General features: G+C 44.2%; 1 protein-coding gene across 1 annotated transcript in view; it reads right to left on the reverse strand.

Moving 5' to 3' along the window:
- Window positions 1-7,439, reverse strand: part of MLLT10 (MLLT10 histone lysine methyltransferase DOT1L cofactor) — a 125,855-nt gene extending 118,416 nt beyond the window's left edge. The window contains exon 1 of the mRNA XM_030444959.1: window positions 7,379-7,439. The gene's annotated coding sequence lies outside the window, so the exon portion shown is untranslated. The remainder of the gene's footprint in view (window positions 1-7,378) is intronic.
- Between the last annotated feature and the right edge of the window lie 7,046 nt (window positions 7,440-14,485).

A 14,485-nucleotide genomic window follows, 5' to 3' on the forward strand; every position in this document is an offset into this window, starting at 1 on the left:
TTAACTCTTTCTATAGAAAGAATGTACAGGGACTGAAAGAAACTCCATGGCTACCACAGGATGGTATTGTATCATATTTGATGGAAAAAATTAAATAACCTCTTGATAGTTCTCTAAAACAATCATTTAGAAAAGAGACCTTTGAAATGCAAAATAGGAAAATAAATGCATTACCACTAAATAAATACTGCAAATACTAAGCCTATAACAGCTATGGAATCAGAACACAAAATCTTGTAGCATGTGTGCTCTTATGATTGTAGTATTTAATAAGCACTGACATGACACAGAAGGCCAATTTTCTTTCTCTAAAAAAGAAGCCTGTCCTTCTTATAGTGATATATAAGAGATTAAAATAATTAGAGAATAATATAATTCAGTGAGTAGGAATGAATAATTTCATTGTTAACCTAAATGCACAGAGAAAATCCAATTCTCTTAAAAGGAACCTACAAAACCTAGGAGCTAAGCAAGTTAGATTATGAGAAATGTACAAGAACATTACATGTTTTCATATTTTTTGATAGTAGATACTTTTTCTAATACAGTGAATGTGTCACTGAAACAAAAATCCACTATTCTGATGCACATTGTTTGTAAAATCTTAAAAAATTCCTACAGAAAGTGTTAATATACATTAATGCATAGCACTTTAGCTTCAATAGCAAAAATACAGAGGTATTCACCTTAAATTTTTATTACCAATTAATCAGTTCCAACAATAGTGCTAGGATTTTGGAATGCTTCCTTTAAATGTCACTGGTTTTTTCTTCTAAAATGTGCAAAATTATACTGTAAGTTTGGTGAATAAAACAAAGCATTGAACAAGGAAAATCTTTCATTTATAAAACTGCATTACCAATTGGATATAAAAATCAGAAGAGCCTTCTGGGAATAACAGAAAAAACATAGACTTTATATAAAATCCTTACTATATTGGAACACATGAATTGATAGCAGGACTTGGAGCTGTAGAGTAGGGAAATTCACTCCTTTCCAGAAAGCAAATAGCAATTTTTACTCCATTTTCAGACTGGGTCTTTGTTGAGAAAGCTTTGATCTTTACCTATGTGCAAAATGACACACGCTGCAGCCAAACAGATGCAACTGCAAACAGGAAAATTGCAATAACTTAGTGATACTCAATAGACAGAATAATACATCTCCCAAATACCTGTTTTAAATACATGGGTGCTCGTCTGCCTTTTGTTTATGTGGGTTTAAATCATCAACTGTCTTCACTGACATACATTCTGAACGTGGGCATATGCTCCATTTCTGGAAAGGCAGCAGCAAAATGGTTGCTTTACACAAAATAAAACGCGACTCTTGCGTGTTGACCTTTGCACATGGTGTGCTTTAAATGGCAGCCTGCCTTAGATCACACAAACTATTTCTACCCATGGTCAGTTAAGAAGGACGTAGTATTTCTACAGAACCCATACTACATATGTTAATTTTTCAGTAATTACTCTCAAATTATACTAAGAAGTAGCAAAGTTTCCTTTTTCCTCCTTTTTTTTTTTATATACTGTTTAAATAAGTATTTAACACCTATCCCAATGCGGTATATGGAATAATTTAAAAGTTTCAACATTTAATATGCAGTGACTTATTGATCAGGAGTTCACATGCTCCATATTTACATGCTATGCAAGTACAGGTAACACCATCAAAGGTCACATCCGTGCATCTCCTGGACACCATGCCTCTTCATGTGTTGAGCTATTTTCTTTTGTCATTACAAGTTTTGTAATTCTTTCAACTGCAAAAAAAGGGTAAAGTAATTCTGCCAACTCCAGTATTAATTTTCTTACTTTTAATTGTATTATCACCTTAGAAGACTTTGGTAAATTCCACTTAACTATCAGCAATGGGTAAAATTGGTGGTTTTCAAGTACAGCTTCTGTTACTAATGTTGGCATTTAAATGTTAATTTCAGATTGAGGTTTACAGTAAACATGAAACAAGGGATTTTCTTTGAATGAACAATCTCAAACCAAAATTCTGAATAAAGGAATCCTAGCACAGGATGCTTTTAAGTGCACTGATTATTTTCCTTTTAAAGATTTAACATTCCCTAAGTTAAAGATTTAAACGTGACAGTTAATTTATAATTCTTTACATTTAAAAGGCATTTAAATGTTAACCACATTTTTATATGAGTCAAGTCAAAGCAATGATAATTACAGTATGATACAAAAGAATCTGGAATAAACTTTTAGCAAACCATATTGAATATTAATGCTGTATTAAGTCCTGAAAAGCTGGGTTAGTAAACTCTGTAATGAGATTATGTGCAATTTAAACATAACACAGAGCTTTTCTTCAAAAAGTATTTCATTTTGAAGTTTGGATTTTTTATGAGGTATGTATTAATTAACTGGATTTTTATTAGATATATTTACATAGCATCACTCGAAAACCAAGGCTCAGATTATTTTTCTTCTATAGGCATACTTCTATGTAAGATCTACTAAATTAGCATTCCATATAAATTAATAGCCTTTTTTAATGTTTGTTGTGTTGTGATCAGCAGTGTGATACTGCGTTGTGTCACAGGTCACATTTATTTGATTTTGATACACACATTAAATACGAGAAACGACAAGCTGAATTTCCCATCAGATACCTTAAGTACAGGCCAATTTTAGATGGATTTGTATAAACAAAACGCATATATCTAATATAGGCGTGGGAAAGGAAAAGCTGGTTTGTTGTATGCTAAGGCAAATTGGAGTAAATCAACCGCATCCGTGGGCTGTATAAGCAACACTACTCTGCTTTTCCCAGTACCATTTGGACAAAACAATGTTACTTTTTATTTAAAGTGTTTTCTTCTCAACAAGGGGCCACCACTTCCCAATCTCAAAAACACGCCCCAGAATATGTTAATTAATTGTATTGTGTCTCTGAAAGAAAGAGGTTGCCAAATGCAATAAAAAAAAAAAAAAAAAAAAAAGGTCTTTCGCTCAGTGAGCCGTTCCCACTGCTAGTTACCATCTAATTTCAATTCCACAAGTATATATTTAGATAAATGTCCTCTAGGTACGACTTGGAACCATTAAAAACTGCCTAAAGAGCGAAAGTCTGACTTGACCACATAGGGTGTATCTGGGAAGCTTAACATTCCTGGTGAATTAAGCGCGAAAGCCTGGGATCACTTTTTGTCAGTCCTACTATGGTACTTCAGAGTCGGGTATGTGGGTAATTTTTATATCGTGGTACTTCCCAATTAAAAGTAACAACAATAGTCCTTTGTGAGAAAACTTAATATATGAAATATGTCAACACATTCCGCACAAATACAAAATAAAGAGCAATGTAGAATGGAAATGGACCGTTTCTCCCTATTTTTTTTAAATCATCCCTTTCAATAAGATATTTTTTGAATAGCAATATATTGTTTTAGTAAGTGCAAGAGCATTCAATGTCCTTTCGAATTACGCTTTCTAAATCTCTAGTTACCTCTTGAAAATTGCCAAGCAGCAATGAAGAATAAATGCATCCCCGGAATACTCAATTAAAAACAAGACCAAAACAAACAAACAAAAAATAAACCCCAAAAGCTTTCTTTCATCGATCTTAAAGTTAATGCTTTTAGATATTATCAGGGTGTTATTTTCTTGTTAAAAACAGGAAACTGCAGCTTCAGTTTTCGAGTAATATGGATGCTTTTTACCATCTGAACTGAACTGAGCTTTTATTTGGAGGAGTCCCACAAAAGCCTGAAAGTTTACAAAGAGTGAAAAAGAAGTCCCAAACTGTATTATCTTAAACAACGACTGCAAGCAGGCAAGTTCCCATGTGTGTGTGGGAGGAGGAAAGTCACTGAAGAATTATTTTCAGCTAGGTGATATCCATAAACATCATCCTCTAACTTCTTTTACTTGCTGCTGACAATCTATGCAAATCGTTAATTTGTTTGCAACATTTTTTTTTTAATTTAGGCACACTTTTAATATTTCAAAATATATTTTCACGCATTCAGATATAACTTGCTAAAAATAATCGCACTTCTACTAGGAAGGATTTTTTTTTTAATAACTAGTTGTCTATAAATTCTCTCCCCATCACAGATATAAACTCCTACCCATTTTATCTTCCAGAAACAACGTGCAGATATATTTATTTTCCTTAGAAGATCAAGGGCACTTGTTGGAAATGTTCTTGAACATAAAGTTAGTCAATTCCTCCTCTATGTAAATACATGAGAAAGTTAAGGTCTGAAATGATGTAGCGAAACAATTTAATTTCTAGTTATTTTCGGGGGTAGAGGAAGAGGGACAACATACACTTTTTCTACAAATTTTTAAGTCTCAAACCAACACAGAACAATCACTTGCGGGGTGTGTGTGTGTGTGTAGGGGAGGAGAATCCAGACATCATGGTGCTTATATGAAAAACAGGATAAGATCAGTCTTCATTTTTATAAACAAATCATTAAGACGAATTCCTTCCAAAATTCTCTTTAACTAAACTTATTATTCCAAATCCAGTGGTTCGGAGCAGTTTCTCCCGATTTTTTATAGAAGTCCTGTTCCAAAATCCACCCACAAACAGATGTTACTTTATGTACAAAGCCACTGCGGTAGTGGGGTTGGGTTTTTTACCTTTCAAGTAACACGTGAGCTACAGCCTCACAGGAGCTCCCTCAGTGGATGGCACTTCTAAAGACTCCTCTCTACTCTTGTACCCGTTTTCTTGCCGCACCCCCACGAGCTGCTGCGTGCGAGCACACCGACGTGCGGGGGGCTCGGCTCGGTGGGAGCTCTTCTCTCCTCTCCTTCTTCGCTCCGGCCGGGCAAGCCCCGCCGGCGGAAAGCGGCGCGAAAAGAGGCGGTCGGGGAACAATGGGGAGCGCCTGGAAGAGCGGGAGCCCCGGCTGCTTCCTCCGGCCCCGCTCCCACTGCTTCCTGCAGCCTCTCACGCCGCTGTGCAGGGAGCGCAGGCCGCCGCCGGCGGTCTCCCGCCGCGCTCACTGTCCGGCCCAGACGGCCCCTCTATGGCAGCTACGACAGCCTGCCCCGAAGCCCGCCCCGCTGGCGGGAGACCCTCGCTCACCCTTGAAAGCCCCCAGGCAAGCCTGCCAGTTCAGCGCCGCGCCGCAAAGGGCACCCACGGATTTATTCTCAGCCGTTCACCCACAAACTCTCCCGCCCCTGGCGTGAAGCGTGCTGGAGGGCGAGTGGGGCTGCTGGCTGGCACGCCGCCAGCTCCGCTCCCGAGCCTATCCCAGGGTCGGCGGTGCGGGCAGGCCGGCCTATGGGAGCCCTCATCCCTCCGCCGGCTGCCCCCGACCTCCTGCCACCGGCCCCGCGGCCGCCCGTCCCCTCGCATGCCATGAGCACTACCCGCAGGAGAGGAGGCAGCACTACAGACGAGCCCCGGCCCGGGTGCTGCAGTGCTGGCTTCTTCCCTTCAGGGGACGGTGCTGCACACAAAAGACGGTTCAGCATTGTTCTCCTCCCTGACCCCCAAATCCCCTTTTACCCGCTGCAGAAGCCGCCGGGAGCGGGGAACGGGAAGGACTGGGATGGAGGACGAAGGCGGGGGGAGGCCAACTGCCTGCGGCTTCGGTCGCTTCGCAGGGTCTGTCGCCATTATTGCTCTTCCTGAAACTCGCCCTTGCGGCATGCCGGTGGCCTGCCCTCGAAGCATACCTGCTCCGGCAGCCCTCCCGAGCCGTCCCTACAGCTGTGTGTGCGAGGCCTCCCGCCCCACTCCCTCACCCCCATCTGCTTGAGCTCCTTCGACCTGCAGCGAGCCTGACCGAGAGCGCCCGTGTCCCCCAGTCCCACCGAGCCCCGACGCAGGGCACCGTGCTCCCTCCTTCTCTCTGTCCCTCATCACCAACTCGTGGGTAGCGGTCCTTTCACATCACTTTGCCTAAAAACCCCACGAAGGCTGCAAAGGCACCTCAGTATTGCAGTCACCAACGACTGTCTCGAGTTTCCACACAGTATTCTCTGCTTCACAGACACACACGTGGGAAAAAGTCAAACAAACAAACAACAAACCAGTACCACTGCAAGGTATGATTTGAGGGTTTTGTCCTCAAATTCACACAAAGCATGCTGCTATTTAATCTAGATGAGCTTGGGTTGGAGAGGGCTATTTAAATTCCAGTGCTGCCTGCTTTGCCACCTGTGATCCAAAGTCCAGCAGGACGGCGTTTCTGGTCACCATGTTAGGAATTCCATATAGCAGAAAATGAGAGACCGGGATCCAGCGGAAAACTCAAATCATGTGAGGAACAGAGCAGGAACTACAACTCAGTATTAAGAAAAAAAACACGACTTGATTTAAATAATTGCATAATATTAGGATTTAACTTAGAAATGTTTATATTTGTGTGATTTGATTAATGTCACGTTTGATTTCCTTAAAGCCTCTGACGAGGTACTTTGAAGCAAAAGATTAACGTCTACCAGCAATATTCAACAGGCAAATCCTCTTCCCAGTGCCCCGTGTTGCCCCCAGATCCGGGCAGGCTGGGACCTGATCCACCAACCCGGTAAGGACTCCCCCTCCCCGAACGCCCCCTCTGGCCTCGCAGCTCCCCGCCAGTTCTCAGCCAAGGGGCTCCCCGGGACCCCTTCCCTCTCCCCCTCGCAGTGACGGCCGCATGAGGAGATTCCCCCTCAGCCGCCCTCCGCCTGGCACCTCGCCGACCCGCCTGAGGCGAAGCCGCCGTTTCCACTCGCCTCGTGGCCTCCCCTCACCCTCTTCCCCGCCCCCCGCCCGGCCGGTAACACCGCCGTAGGGACACCCCCATCCCCCTCTCGCCCCGCCCCGGCGCTGGGCGCTCCCCCGGGCGCCGCCGCCATCGGGCTTTCCCGGGCTGGCGGGGGCGGGGCGGGAGGCTCGAGCGCGGCACGAGCGCGGCCGGCGCAGGGAACTGTGGGTAGGAAAGTGGTCGGGCGGCAAAGGAAGCGGCGGGAGGAGGGGGGGAAGGGTGAAAGGTCAACGGGCGAGAGCCCCCGCGCCAATGGCGGGCGGCGTCTCGGCGGGCGGGCGGGCCCCGGCGCTGCCGTACGGGCCGGCCCCGCAGCGCCCAGCGCTTCCTTCGCTTTCCTCGCAGGAAGTTGGGGCTGCCGCCCGCCCCGGCTGTAAACACCGAGCGTGTGTGTCCCTGACTGCGCTCCCGAGGCGCTCCCGAGGGACGGGACGGGATCCGGCCCTGCGCTGTGCTGCCCTGCCCGCCGCCCTTTGTAACGGTTCGCGGCCACGCTGCGCGCCCGCCGCCCCGAGCTCTCCGCGGAACGGAGCGCCGGCGATGTTTGTTTGCACACAACCCCGCCCCCACCCGCGCTTTGATGCAATTTATTTGATTTGCAAATAATTGCAGATTACACACACACACACACCTCCTAACCTCCGCTTCCTCCCTCGCCGCCTCGCTGGTTACCGGGACATCCGTCCTTCCCCGCGCCCGCCGTGAGACCCCTCTCCGGGGCGGCGGGGGCTCCGGGACGGCCTCGATCCCGCTGCCGCCGGACGCGGGTCGCCGCGGCGGGGACTCTGCGATGAGTTCCGAGCCATGAAACCCACAACCTGCTGGCAGCGGGCACGGCGGCGGCGGCCGCTCGGCGGCAAACGGGGGTTTGTTTAAATCGCTCCGCAACTTTCCGGAGATCCCCGGCACAGCCGTCGCCGCCGCACAGCCTCCGAAGGTAAAGTTGAAACGAGCCCCCCCGCCCCCCGCCAGCCCTTCGCAACGAGACTGCAACGGAGGAGGAAAATGTGAAATGTTCACAGGGAGAAGTGGTTCCCTTTGTTCTTTCATTGTCTCTACCCGAAGTGACGGACACCAGGACAAACACTTACCTTCTCTTCTTTTTGCTCCAAAACACACACGTTCCCATCAACTGGAAAATGCACGGCCCGCCTTGCAAGCAACTTAAAATGTCGGCAGAGTTTGTATTCCGTTCTTTTTCGCTCTTTGCTTTTTTTTTTTTTTTTTTTTTTTTAGCGTAAGATTAAGTTGCTGAGCACGTTGTTGCAAGCTGTAGCCCCCCGCCTTAGTGAATGGTCACGTTTAGGACCCTCCAAGTCCATCCTATTTCTGCCAGTAGAATCGAGGATATTTGAAGTCTAAACTTTCACAAGGAAAGGGGCCTGCGTCTATCAAGCAGACCTGAAAATGCACTCAGTTCCTCACTCCCACAAAATGGATATAAACATTTCACCCCAGACAACTCAATGAAATATACATTTTAAAGCTTGAATGTAGAAAAGGTATTTTTTCAGCTGAGATAAGCTAAAAGTAAACTGGCACGGAGAAAAATCTACCTCAGTGTATTCCGCATCTGAAATAATTTTTTTCTGGAGTTAAAAACAAGCAAATAAATAAAAGCATCATATAGATATACCAAGTATAAAGTTTAAAGGGGAACAATATCTGAGAGGTACGTGCTACACTGGGTGGAATGGAGAATAACAGCTTTTTAATGTCTCCCTTTCTCTCAAAAATTACTGCTTTTCGTTTTCCCTCCTGCACAACCGAGACAGGGGAGAGGAACCTGTTTTCTGCTTTCTTTGTAATCTAGTCGGTGTTTCACACCCAGTCACACAGCCAATTCCCCCCGAAACCTTGCTTTAATCTGATTATGATGAGATTTGCTGATACAATGAATATTTGAAATGATCCTTGTGTCTTAGTGAGCCGGATGCATTTTCAGGCTCCTGTTTCCAGGGCTCCCTGCCACAAAGGGAAGAGGAGCAGTGGGTAGACCCCGGTCCTTGGAGAGGATGAGGGGGGTGGCAGCTCCCTCCTCCAGCGCCTTTGGGTGCTGAATTAATTCAGACCAACTCCCTCGGCCAGTTGTTGGAGCAGAAACTTTAAGCGCCTTTTCCCCTCGCATCATCATCACGCCTTTGCCAATTGAAAAATAAAAAATTAAAAAAAAAAACAAAACAAACAAACAAAAAAAAAAAAAAAAACAAACGCAGACGACACAAGTAATTGTGGGACCGGGAGAGTGTGTTGTCTCACACCCTCCCCCTTCTACCCCTCCCCCCAATGTAGCCTTAATAGCAAATTGGAAGGCAGGTTTATTTCATAGGGCCAACAAGGTAAATAGGGAGACGTGGGAGCAGAGGGAGGGAGGGAAGGAGAGAGAGGGGAGGGGGCTTTTTATATATATATATATATATATATATATATATATATATATAGCGTTTAATTGGAATTGAAACATTCTGGGGCTGTAAACATTCTTTATTTATTCAGCACACATAAGCGGGCATTGTTTTATCACCATCATAATTACGGTGTCCTTTAAACTGACTGATAGCAAAGGAGATAAGGGAATGAGCCTCTAGCTCCAGATCAAATCGCTGGCTCTCCCGTCTCCCCGGGTCACCAAGATCCACACGGTCCTTGGAGATGAGGAGCGCCGGAAGATTGTGGCCTGGCCATCCCTTACGTCATGAAAGTGATTTGTACCACATTGCTAATTTGGTGCAATTCATAACGTCCTGAGCTCCAACGTTCGCAACCGCTTTTCAGTTTGCAGGGAATGTTTTTAAATATGTAGTTCCCCAGCGTAGAAATTAAGAGCAATCACCTATGTGCAGCAGAGGATCTTATTTCCCAATGTTTGTTGCTTTACCTTTGTCTAATTAAAAATGCAAACTTTTAGGATCCTTTCAGAACAAAGCCTCCCCAAATCCCCTTTACGCCCAAGGATTTGCAAATTTATAAAGGCTGCATTGAATTCAGCATGGGTCAAGGGGCAAAAAAAGGGTAGAAGGTCACTGCATTTTGATTATGGGTCAGTAAACAACATGGCATGTAGTATGTGTCCAGAAACTCCTGCTAAAAAGCATTTTTAAACTACCAGGAGTATCAAACCCAAGAAATAGTCTTAACCCGTGGTGATTATAAATTGCACGGAATTCTAGTGTACAAGCGACACCTCAACCCCCACAGAAAACGCACAACTTAGAAAACACTTAGCAGAACTTTGCATTCCTGCTTTGTAAAAAGAATTAAAAATAAGATTAAAAAATAATTAAAAAAAAAAAAAAACAAAAAAAAAAAAAACAAAAAAAAAAAAAACAAAAACAAAAACAAAACAAAACAAAACAACAAACAGCACTGAAACTCCTGGGCATAAAAGTGTGAGCCAGATTAGATTTTGGTTTGGTTTGGGGTTTTGTTGTTTTTTGTTTTGAGACTGGTGGTTGGCATTTCTGTGTCCTACGCATTTAGGAGATATAGTTCTACATTTTGATTTGTTGTCATACTAGAATGTATGGCAAATTTTGAGATTTTAGGTACTACAGTCACATTTGGACTACTTTAAAATAGCAGAAGAATCCTATTATACTGTTCTTTGACCCTATTATATTTACATTACTGGAGTCTTTGTGATAGCCTCTACCTGCTTTCTATCTGTGCCTTCCTTGAGCAAAATACTCCCAGCAATATCTGAAAGCAGGGTATAGGGTTAGAAAACAAGTTCTCATTTGAAATATAAATTTCTGCACAACGTCACAAAACCAAAATGTTTATTTAATGCTTGTCTATTCCCAAAGACATTGTCCAGCACTTAATAAATAATAATTTTTATTTATAATAATCTAATAATGCGGCAATCCTTGTGTGAAAATGCATGTGACCTCTTAGGTTTTCCCAAAGATTTTCAAAATAATTCTAGCCATTTGTTCAACCACTGGTGGACATCGCTCTTGCATTTCCCAACTAAATGTTTCAAAGACTGTAAATGGTGTGTGCATTACTTCATTGCAGAAGGGAGAGGTCAGCCTGAATTGCACTGGTATTTAAACATAATCATACTATGAAAATAAATCATAACATCACGGAAAGGAGTATTTTAAATGTTACACACATTTTCTTTCTGGAACGACGTGGTTAAGCACTTCCCTGCCAGTATATATATTTTAACACAAGTTTACAAAAATTAAAGTCTACAATTTCCAATAAATGGGAATAGGTCTACAGCGAGATATTATGAATATTATTTTGCTTTTTTTTTTTTTTTAGGGAGGTTTATCTTTCGTCCAGAGAGTTTCAAGGCTGAAATACTAGTGAAAACGGAGTATAGATTGCAGATTGCACGCTACTCAATGTGAAAAGGAGCACGTTTGATTGATAGTCTGTGTGTCTGCGCGCCCATACACACACAAACTCTCTGTAGTTGCACTTCTATGTATTTGGCAAAAGCGGGGATATCTGGGCGTCCTTATCTTAAGAAATGTGAGACAAACATCCATCCCTTTAATCATGTTCATCTTTGATCACCAGCGAGGGTGACACTATCCACAAAATTAACAAAGAAACTCCCCTTGCTTTTGAGAGATAGCTACATATACATCTGGGTTTGTGCACACATGCACGACATACACACTAACACGCAGGCATACACCCCAGCTCCCAGTAAGTAAATTATTGCATAACTTTTCATGTAATTGATACCAGACACCTTTAATATTTCATCTTCATTCTCCTGGCCAGCTTTCACATTACCAATCTAAGTCATAAATGTTGGTGGCTATTGATCGCAATCCCCTGTGTGCGTGCAAATCCATTTTCAAGTCCCCTGCCTTTAATGTGCGTGTGCGTGTGCAAGGGGCCTCCGCCGGCTCTTTATCAGGATCTCCCCCAGCCTGCCTGGAGGTGACCCCGGATATACAACGTGTGCTGATGGCCAAGGGAAAGCGCACCCCCCCCCCCCCCACAAAAACAACAAACGATGGAGAAGTAGAGAAACAGAGGTCTCCGTGAGAGATGCGGAGAGAGATATGCAACCGAAAGTGAGTGTGAGTATACGGTGGGGATGTGTAGGTTGGGCGCCTGACATTTCCCCAGACTTCTGGGTTTCTCCCTCTCGACATTTGGCTTTCCCTCGACCCCGCCGCTCATGGCCGCACCTTTTGGATCATCGAGGTTTGCCGAACAGCCTCACACTGGTTTTTCAAACGTTTGGAAGCGCCAGAATTAAACAAGCAAATACAAGGCATTTTTTTAAATAGCTGCTGGGTCCCGCTGCCAGGCTGTCACCGTCTTGTCGGTGGGTGCTGGCGCCCGTGACGCCCTGCCCTCGAGGGCACGCGTGGATGCACACGGAGATCCATCCCAGCTCAACTACCTGACAAATAAAGGACTTTTCAGCCCATCGGGGGTTTTGGTAACGTCTTCTGAGCAGCCTTTCTCGGAGTTTACTGCTCCTTTACTGTTGACTCCATGGCCTTAACCTTAAAGCAGGGGGAGGAGAGCAGTGGGGAGGGGGTGGGGGTGTTGGCAGCATATAAGTACATCAGGAGGAATTTTTAAACGAGCTTATTGTCTCTAGCTCTAGAAAGACTACGATTATTTCTTTTTAGCGCCAGCAGCTGTTTTCTCTCGAAACTTTGCTTTCAGCCTCAGCGTATACCAGGGTGCCTCTCACACGAGCGAGAACGAGAAAGACAAGGCTGAGGGATCCCGAGGCGAGGGAAGGCGAACTCCGCGGATGGTCTTAGCTCTGCCGAGGCATTGTTCACTGCAGGCTCTCGGTTACGTTCAAAGCCTGAAATATCACGAGATCCACTCAATGATCCTTTTCTAATTCGAGGGACAAAATGTAATTTGCTGTAGCTCTGCTTTCTCGGATGGGAATACTATCCCTAGGTTTCAAAGGGAAGAACTAGGCATCGCGGTTCGCACACACATGGATTAAGTTGAACAGCGGCGATTACATCTGCGCTGAGAGCAACAGTAGTCCAGGGCTGACTTTTTAAATCTCAGCCCTCCGAGTTAGAGGCTCCCTTGACTAGACTTCCTCCATTCCCGGATGCACTGCTCCAAATTCCCACTTCTCTCTAGAATTCCTGCGAAATTGGGGTCTCGCCTGTATTTCGCCTTGGAATGCAAAGCTGCGTTTTTACAAAGTGATTATGCGCTTTATTTTCGCTGTACCTGACGAGGTAACACGAACTCCACGCACCATATTGCCAATACGCGGAGTGGATATTGACGTTTGGGTTTGAAGATTTTTATATTTTTATTTCTTCTCCGTCGCTGTTTTTTTTTGTTTGGTTGGTTTTTTTGTTTGTTTTTTTTTTTTTCCCCAAGTCTCAGAAATAAGTGATTTCTCAGTAATCTTATGGATTTGTCTCATTCTGTATGTGTACTGATACATAAAAGTGGTCGTGTTTGTATCCAGCGGAACACTGGAAGAACGGCAGAGATTGGTGATTTTTTTTTTTTTTTTCCACAGCGTCTAACGTGCATACGGCAAGCAGCATCATTTAAACGTGACAAGGGAGAGGCATGCAGCTATCGCAACATTTGTGAAAACCTCGGTCCTGACACTCGAATAATTTAACGTTCCTAAGAAGAGGTTAAACCTTCATGCTGCTTCTTCAAATTGATTTTAAGGGGCTGCTATAAAAGGAACATCAAAAAGCTGCGGCAGGGCTACTCCGAGCGGAATATGCAAACTGCAAGCCAGAAGCATCCTAGCCCATTGCAATATCGTACATTGTGTGTGCCAGCACTTTTTTGTTATTACGTAAAGGCTCTTGGAAGCACCTTGGATATTTTACATTCTCCTTTCTCTGCTGGAAGCAATCATCACACAGGAATCCTGACGTGGGCTCTGGGACTATAGGGCATTCCAGCTCGTGATCCAGCACGGTTAATTGTGAAAAGTGTATACATTTCTGGCTTATCCATGCATTGTTATGGATCTGACGTGAGTCCACGTCTTCCTCTCCCCTCCCGCAATACTACAGGCAGAATTTCAGTTAAAAATCTTACAGTATCACGGTACAGGAAGCCGTGATATTCAGGCAGCAAAATAACGTTAGTCCCCGGCTGTAAAAAAGCTAATTAAGCAGAAGAGGAAAATCAAGAGAAACTCGAAAATGTAAGTATTCCCTCTCATTAACAACTGAACAATTAACTTCGGAGCATCAGAATGGGAAATACCAGGCTGTTCTGCACGTTTTCGCTAAGCTTCATTTTCCACACAATGGGGAATAAAACGCTATTTTAAAGCGGCTACGTTACCGAAGGATTTTCCATCGCTACGATCAGACTTATGTCCTTTAAACTCACGGCATGCACAAAAGAGCAACGTTTGTCCAAAATAGGCTAAAAATATACGAAACGACAGGGGAAAAAGCATACAAATCCTTCCTTGGGAGCTAGCGACGAGGAAGTCTGAGAGGTCTGAGTGTGCTTGAGCTCGGATTGTTTAATAGAAAGATTTATATACTAACTGTATTATTTACTTTGGGAGGGGAGGTGGCAGTATAAGGGTATGCTAATTAGTGGGAGATTTTTTGGGGGAAGGGGTGGAATATCAATTTTTATTGCATCACCTGTCAGGAGTGTCCAATCAGCGTTGGCTTTAGGGGAATTAATTGATGAAGGTGTCTCCGGACGAGCTCACTTCACTCTGTCATTTTATTTGTAGCTAAAGCAGCGGCGGGAATAGCAGCTGCATTTCTTTTCTCTTCCTCCCTTCAC

The sequence above is a fragment of the Calypte anna genome, chromosome 2, assembly GCF_003957555.1.
Source record: "Calypte anna isolate BGI_N300 chromosome 2, bCalAnn1_v1.p, whole genome shotgun sequence".
NCBI classification, from domain to species: domain Eukaryota; kingdom Metazoa; phylum Chordata; class Aves; order Apodiformes; family Trochilidae; genus Calypte; species Calypte anna.